At 40.1% G+C, this 8,640-nt stretch overlaps 1 pseudogene; it reads left to right on the top strand.

The window, feature by feature from the left end:
- Window positions 1-5,439: 5,439 nt before the first annotated feature.
- On the top strand, window positions 5,440-5,743 carry LOC106972525 (60S ribosomal protein L36a-like; annotated as a pseudogene).
- The last annotated feature ends 2,897 nt before the right edge of the window (window positions 5,744-8,640 follow it).

Consider the following 8,640-nt stretch of genomic DNA (forward strand, 5'->3'; position numbering starts at 1 on the left):
GTTTTTGGTGAATCTATTTTGATTCTCATGTGTATCTGCAATAATTTCATGGTCTTTCAAAAGTCATTAACACAGAGTTCATTTTAAGGGCAATGGCACTGATACAAGTCCTCATGCAGGGTTCCACTTTGACTATCATGTTGTCACCTCACAATCGTCACCCGTTTCACTTTAAAGAAGAACTTGATAGAAACCATCTCTGTCTGATGGCCCATCTTTTGTTCTTAAGGCAGAGAAGGAGGAGTATTGTTCTTATAGGTTTTTGTACTGGAAATGTTTTATAGTTTCTTCCCACACCATCTTCAATGGGAAACCATGTGCCCACAGCCTTATTAAGAAACAATGGCCATGTTTTATAACACATGGCCCTACCACTCCCGCACCCCAGTACACACACCCTGACCACACCTAACTGAACCCAGCATACATTCTGACCCAATGACCTATGACCAAGGAACCTCAATGGTTCAACTTGAAAATCAGATCTTCTCTTAGTTTTCATTTGGGAATCGGAGTGGCAGGCCAAATAATAATAAGAGAAGAAACTGAAGTAACGTCAGAACAAAAGAGGCCTTAGCTGTCCAAATCACAGGACATTGGAATTCTGGAAGACTAAAAACTTTGAATAAACCGAAGAAGCGGATCAAATAGAAAAAAGAACACTGAGAGATATCCATAGAGAAGTGGAGACACTGTGAGATTAATTCTTGATCTATCGAACAACTCCCCAACTGAGACAACTAAAGTATCAGCTAAATTTCTTAATGCTTTAAAACGCATCAATGAGCTGGCATAAAATAAAGTTTTCTATAGATCCCAAAAATGCAATCAGAGCAGGGACCCTGTTTGGTTAAGTGAATACCAAAGCTGGCTTTCACCCTGAAAGTTTCTGCCAATCCTTGGAGCATTTGAGCTTCTGCCTTGAGGGCTGCACAAGGCTGGGGACCCATCTAAAGTGGACAGTCTAAATGAAGACCCCTCACATAGTGCTAGAAGCCCAGAGGACTACACCCTCAGTGTACAGATGAGCAGCACATAGACCCTGTTCTACAGAAGGTGGCAGCGAGGACCATGTCTCTCTTGATCTTAGTGCTGACTGGATGGTTAAACAATCTCCCATGACTGTTCATAGCCATAAGTCAGTGCTCACATGGCTTGTGGTCCAAATTCATGCTAGTGTAGTCTGAAAAACTTCAAGCAGACACTATAATTCCTAGAGTTCCTGAGTTGTTAGTCTCAACTGCAACAGAGGTCTCAAAAGATTCCACAGATAACACAGATAAAGTTCCAGAAAAATATGCAGCTCTCAGCCAAAAAGAAAAAAAAAAATCACAAAATGCAAAGACACCATCGGGGAAAGGGCCATGTAGCTCTTGAAAGAGAATCGCCTTCACCCTGCAGTTCCTGTCGTTAGATATCCAAGAGATTCTCTTTAATGCTGCAATAAAGTCTTCCTTTATTTGATCAAATCTTACAGAGACTTGGTGCTTTAAAAAATATCACAGCTCCCTTGTTATCAGTTTTTGCCCTCAAACAGTAGGCTGACAGCATGGATCTTAAGGAAAGCTGTAGCAAGGGCTCTGTTGCCTCTACCTGCCTTTCTCTTTCCTGTTACTGCACTGGTTTCTGAACTGCGTCCTGCAACCCCACTCATTCCTTTGTAATCACCAAGTGCCAATGATCTTATGCATCTCTTTTTGGTATCCATTTGAATGACATACCGGATGAACAAAAGGGGCTTACTGTATCCATCCGGGACTTCATTGCAGAAGAAATGTATTAGGAAACTCTTGTGGGAAATCTCGCTTATGCTAATCAAACACAATTTGGATGATTGTAAATGCCCAGGAATTAAGGAGAGTGAAACCAAAGAGGTAAAGGGATGGCCACCTAATTCCCCACAAGGGTTGAACACAAGAAATAACTAGTCTTATCATTTTTAGACACAATGGGAAATAATCCACAGCCAAAAGTGTGGTTTCTGTAGATAAATCTTTCACAGATAGGTGAATAAAGCAATTGTTAGCCAGCTTTAAAAAACATAATATGGCACTATTATGAAGGATGGCATTTTGTAAACCTGTGCTCTGCTTCTGGGAATGATCACACTGTTTCAAATCCCCAGGCCTATAGACAGGGATAAAAATGTCCTCAGTTCTCTAGAGAACTCTATACTGGCTGGCTGCTGGCTGCACCTAGGACTGCTTTTTCTTGAAATTCTCACCAGCACTTCTGTTTGTAGTCTCACTAAACAAGCAAACCACCTGGTTGTTGACAAGACTCTGATGGGTAGACATTGAGGGAGTAGCAGAAAGACAGAAGGGAACGGAACTCCTGACCTTCCTCTCAGGCTGAATTAACACTGTTTGGTTAATACAATTAATCACAGGGACAGAAGATGTGCTCAGGAGCTAAAGCCTGTGCCTTCTTAGCCGCTTCTCTTTACTCAGTGAAGAACTATTTTGAGATTAATTGGACCTTTATCTGAAACACCCAGTTGTATGACCCTTCTTTGCTCTGCAATGAACAAACCGAGCCACAATTATTTCCTGCCGAAGGTCAGGTACACAGTGGTATTTGAAAACAATGCATCATCAGGCATTAAGGAAGTGAGAAGAGCATTCCACTTCCTCCTTTCCCTGTTGGAAAGGCATTTTCGATTTCAGATTAAGTGAAAATTTAGGGTCCAGTAGTAGCAATTCTGTCAAAACAGTAAATTAAGTATTCATCACTTGCAGATGAGCTTGGGCAAAATTGGATTTGTACTATACAGAATCATTTCGGATACTGGGGCATTTAGGCTACAAAGTAGTTATTATATGTTTCAGTTGCTGTCTCAGCAAAAGACTTTTCCTTCTCCACTCTCAGTGTGCTTCATTTGAAAAGACATAGCTTTCTCTAGATTTGAGAAATCAGCCCTCCTTCAAGGATCTTATTTGTAGTACTGTCATTACTGATCTTGTTGCTAGAACTCTAAAAGAACAGGAAAGGGGCGCCTAGGTGGCTCAGTTGGTTAAGTGCCCTACTTTGACTCAGGTCATGATCTCGAGATTCATGAGTTTGAGCCCTGCGTCAGGCTCTGTGCTGACAGCTCAGAGTCTGGAGCCTGCTTCGGATTCTGTTTCTCCCTCTCTGCCCTTCTCTCCTCATGCTCTCTCTTTCAAAACTAAACATTTTAAAAATTAATTAATTAATAGTAATAAATAAAATAAAAGAACAGGAAAAACAAATGTGTCCATAAACAAATAAATATGGGGCACCTGGGTGGCTCAGTCAGTTGAGCATCTGACTTGGGCTCAGGTTATGATCTCACAGTTTGTGGGTTCAAGCCCTGTATCAGGCTCTGTGCTGACAGCTCAGAGCCTGGAGCCTGCTTTCAGATTCTGTCTCCCTCTCTCTCTCTGCCCCTCCCCCACTTGCACTCTGTCGCTCTCTCTCAAAAATAAATACACATGAAAATAAATAAATAAATATGTTTTCACATGTAGTTTTAAAAAGAATGCTGCTTGCCTTAGTAGTTTCTGATTCAGCTAGTCCACTAATTTAAATCACCAAGTATTTATTAAACATTTACATTTCAAAGCATAATGCTGTGCCAATTAAGTCAAATGTCAGAAAGGGATAGAAAGTAGTTGAATCTCATAAATTTCATCCCTGAGGGTCTCAAACCAAAACGTGGTCATTTTTTAAAATTTCAAATTCTGACTTAGTTGAATGGAAGTTTTCCTACGAACTCCTTATTAGAAAATATGTTTAATGGCTCTGTTCATCACTAGGAATCTATTCCTGTTGAAAAATAAAGTGTCATTTTCTCACTATCATCATCAACAACAAACTCTTACCAAATGCAAGGCATTAGAGTCTAGGGAAGAATCAAAATATAAAAGCATGGCTCGGGGAGGGTCTGAATACCCTGTTATGGTGGTTACAAGAATCTATGCATATGTACACACTTAAAGAACTGTAACCAATAAAAGTGAACTTTACTGCATGTAAAAATTTTTGAAATCCATTTTTTAATGTTTTAGAGGAATTCAGAGGCAGATTTACCATGAAGCTAATGAAGCTGAAGCTTCAGGGCTGCTAACAAGCACAAATCCTTCTAAGGTCTCATACCTATTTTGTAGTCTTTTTCATAAAGTGGGCTCCATCCAAAACTGTATAAACTCCAGGACCTATAAAACCTTCATTCATTCCTTGTAGGTATGACTCTATAGTCATTAAATTTATTTCCATGGGTTCAATACAGGGAAAGTTAAAGAACAGAATGAGGCAGCAGATGCTGAATTCTGGGAATTCATAAGAAGAGTGATATCAAAGGATTAGGGAGCTCAGTGGGATTTGGATTGGGTCTTTGTAATAAAGAGTCTGACTCCATCTTTGATGTTTGACTACCGACGGCTTTCAAGCCTCATCACTCCTATACCCCTTCTGCAGGCTGATACAAAATCTGATTGCCCCCTTCTTTGGTGCTGGTAGTAAGTTCAAACCACATGAGTGAGCCCCAGCCCATGTGGGAGCCCTCATCCCAGTCCCCCTCCCTAATCATAGTCTCCTTTTCCTACTCTTTCAAGTCATTTCAGACTACTCTGGGAGCCTGCCTTGCTCTCCATAGAAAGTCCTATATGTAACAAACCCTTCATTCCCTCTTGGTACATGCATAACATCATCAGGCTTGACATCCAAATCAAATTTTGGATGGGAACTGAATATTGGGTAATAGGTCCATCCTGTTCTGCTTCTGCAAGGAACCATACCAGTCTTAACAATCTATATGATTTAGATGCACCAAGAAGAGAAGGGCATTTCAAGGAGAGAAAATTACTTACACAAAGACAGAGAGATGGAAACATGAAAACTGTGTTTGCAGGATGATGTAATTGAAACCACAAGTTTGCACTGATGAGTCAGAGGGTTGGTAATAAGACTAATGTGGTAGTAGGGGGTCATTGAATAGGCTTAGAAATGTGGATTTCTCCTTTTATACATCAAGACACTACCAATGATTTTTTTTTGAATGGGGAAATAATAGAGTCAAATAATCATAAGAAGAGTATCTATCTACTTATTGGAAGTAAAATGGGTTAGAGGCACAGAGGTCTAGAGGAAAAAAAAACTATCAAGCCTAGAATGGTAAGAGCTTATATGCTGTAGTGTCAATGGAATGGGAAGGAAGAGAGGGATGACTGTAAAAATACAGTGGATAGAGACTTAGCAACAGGGATGTTGGAAAAAGGGGAAGGAAAGAATTAAGGATGGCTAAAAGATATAAAATGACTATCACAAGAATAAATTCCATAAAACAAGCATCAATCACTAAATGGATAGTCCCTTAGTGGCACCTATTTGGATAGCCCATCATAAAATGATTCACATCCAATTCAACTCCAGAAGTATTTATTGAGTTTTTCTTTCAATGCTGATAGCATTCTCACAATCATGGTGAACATTTCTAAAACCCTCCAGACTTTCTGCAAGAAGTGTGTCAAGCCCCAACCCCACAAAGTGACTCGGTACAAGAGAAGCAAAGATTCTCTTTATGACCAGGGAAGGTGGCATTATGACAGGAAGCAAAGAAGTTATGGTGGGTAGACTAAGCTGATTTTCCAGAAAAAGGCTAAAACTTACAGAGAAGGTTGTGGTGAGGCTTCAATGTGTTGAGCCCAACTGTAGCTCTAAGAGAATGTTGGCTATGAAGAGATACAAGTATTTTGAACTGGAAGGAGATAAGAAGGCCAAGTGATCCAGTTCTAAGTTTCATATTTTGTAATATTATGAAGACAACCAAATCTTAAGGTTATGTTAAAAAGAAATACTTATGGGCACCTGGGTGGCGCAGTCGGTTAAGCGTCCGACTTCAGCCAGGTCACGATCTCGCGGTCTGTGAGTTCGAGCCCCGCGTCAGGCTCTGGGCTGATGGCTCAGAGCCTGGAGCCTGTTTCCGATTCTATGTCTCCCTCTCTCTCTGCCCCTCCCCCGTTCATGCTCTGTCTCTCTCTGTCCCAAAAAAAATAAATAAAACGTTGAAAAAAAAAAGAAATACTTATTAAGCATACATTTATTCAACAAATAATAACTAAGAATAGGCACTGTACAAGGTGGAAGGCAAAGAAATAAATAAATAATCAATAGCCCTTTGACCTCAAGGAACTTAAATTCTAGCATGGGGAAACTGCTCTTTATTCAACTCAATATAAAACAAAGTGGTAAATGCTGTATTCATTTAGGAAGAAGGGTCCAGCGTACTCTGAACTGGGAACAATTAACTTTTCCAGGAAGATGACATTTAAGCTGTGCCTTAAAGAATAAACAGTTTTAGCATCACGCATAGACAGTAAGAATGTTTCAAGAAAGGAAGGAACAACAAGAACAAATAAATGTTTCAAGTGAGCCATGTGTTCAGGCTAAAAGCATAGCCCTCAGAGTGGCTTATGGAGCAAAGCACATGTGGAGAGATGTGAAAGAGAACGTGAAAAGGTTGACTTGAACCAGATTACAGAAAAGAAATCACTGAAAGTTAGGCAACAGGAAGCAATAAAAGGACTTAAACTGGAAAAATGATATGTCCTAAGTTTCAGAAAACTTACTCTGATATTGATGGAGGACCAAAGCAACATAGGTGTCTAGATGCAGGAAGAGCAACTGAAAAACTTCTATGAGGTTGAGAAAAGAGATAATGAGAGCATAAGCGAGGTGGTAATGGTGAGAAGAGGAATTTGAAAGAAACCACTTGGAAGGGGACTCCGTAGGACCTGGAAATCAACTGAATATGAGAATGGGGAATAATGGAGGTGCCAAAATCAACAGTTCATACCTTGGGCATTTGGATGGTTGAAGGTGCTCTTAATAGAAGAACCATAGAAAAAGATGAGAGGCTACAAAAGGGTGAGGTGAGATGATAAGTGCACTTTGGGAAGTGTGGAACTTGAGAAATCTACAAATGAAAACATATGCAGATACAGCAGGAAGTTAAAGCCAGAAGTCTAGAGGAACAGTTTTGTGGACCACCACCCCCACTCCAATCACTATAAATAGGTAGTTCTTGAAGCTATTAGACTGAAAGTATTTAAGGAAAGAATGAAGAGCTAGAGAGAGGTGAGGGTAAGGAGGCAAACCATGAGGTAAAGGGCAGAAGGGAAGAGAAAGGTGGCAAGAAGAAACAGCACAGCAGTCATCAAAGGAAAGCACAAGAAGAACCAGTGAAATGGACTGCAAAGCCTCCCCCACCACACACACACAATACACATGTATATATGTATATATGGCTATTGTTTTTAAATGAAAGGCAAAAATATGAAAACAATGGTTCCCTATAAAAGAGAATGGGATTGGGGTTGAGGGAAAAGGAATGAGGACTAAAGTTCTTTGAGTATGTCTGGTTTTGTAGATTTGACTTTGGGACCACGTAAATATCTTACAAATCAAAAAACAAAATTAGGTTTCAAGAAAACACTTTTCGAAGTTAAAAAAAAATGAACCTAAATGTGTATTTGGTTGGTGGCAAAACCATACAGAAAGAAACCAATTCACGTGATTTTAAGGCACAATAATGTGACTATTCATACATAGTGGAATATATTCTAAAAACAAAAGAACTGAATTCAGTAATCATTTTGTTGGTGGTAATGCTGATATTGATATTCTGACATTGTTCTGTGTGTACCATGGGGGAAAACAAGTGTGCAATGAGATGATATTCTAATTCTATCATTCCAATGACAGTGAGAGCCATGATTCTCAGTGTATAAGGAGGAAAGTATAGGGGTGCCTGGATGGCTCAGTTGGTTGAGCATCCGGCTCTTGGTTTCTGCTCAGGTCATGATCTCAGGGTTCGTGGGTTTGAGCCCTGGGTCAGGCCCCACGTTGACAGTACAGAGCCTACTTGGAATTCTCTCTCTCCCTCTCACTCTGCCCCTCCCCTGTGCATACTTTCTTGATCTCTCTCAAAATAAATAAATATTTTTAAAAAAGAAAGTACAGATGTAAGATTAGATATATTTAGTAAAAGCCTCGTCCTCATTTTGAATTGGAAATACCATTACGAGTTCCTAATTTTATCCTAAAAAAATAAGTATTTCCAAGCTCTGCCAATTCAAAAGTCCCACCACAATGATTATTTCAGTGTCAGTGAGTATGCTAGTACCAAGAATTTGTCTCCAAATACCATTTTGGACTGAAAGGAACTAGGGATCCCTAAAGAAATGTTTGATTCCAACTCTGGGACAAGGAAGACAGAAGCTGACCCTAGAACACCTGGTCATGACAGACAGTAACAACGTTATCAAAATCTATTGGACTCTCCAAAAGACTCAGGAGTATACCTGAAGAGGCTCCCACTGGCCAAAGAGGAGAAAATGTGAGCATCTTTACCCTACAGTATCTGCAGAACTTCAGAAAGTCTCCAAGCAGGAAGAACCATGCAGAGAGGAGGGTAAAGATGCAGTACTAAGCTGAAAACAGAGGAATCAAGGAAAAATCCGCAGTCCGGATGCTGGAACTCCAGCCTTCTCCAATGCCAACTAAAAACATATGCAGACAGTCTCATACCCCCAGGCAGAAGATGGTAGTGTCCTTCTCTGGAGGAAATGAACCTGAAAAGACAATACATACTATTGTGTATTGTCACCGGGAGGTCAGTTA

Source organism: Acinonyx jubatus, chromosome B2, assembly GCF_027475565.1.
Source record: "Acinonyx jubatus isolate Ajub_Pintada_27869175 chromosome B2, VMU_Ajub_asm_v1.0, whole genome shotgun sequence".
Taxonomy (NCBI): Eukaryota; Metazoa; Chordata; class Mammalia; order Carnivora; family Felidae; genus Acinonyx; species Acinonyx jubatus.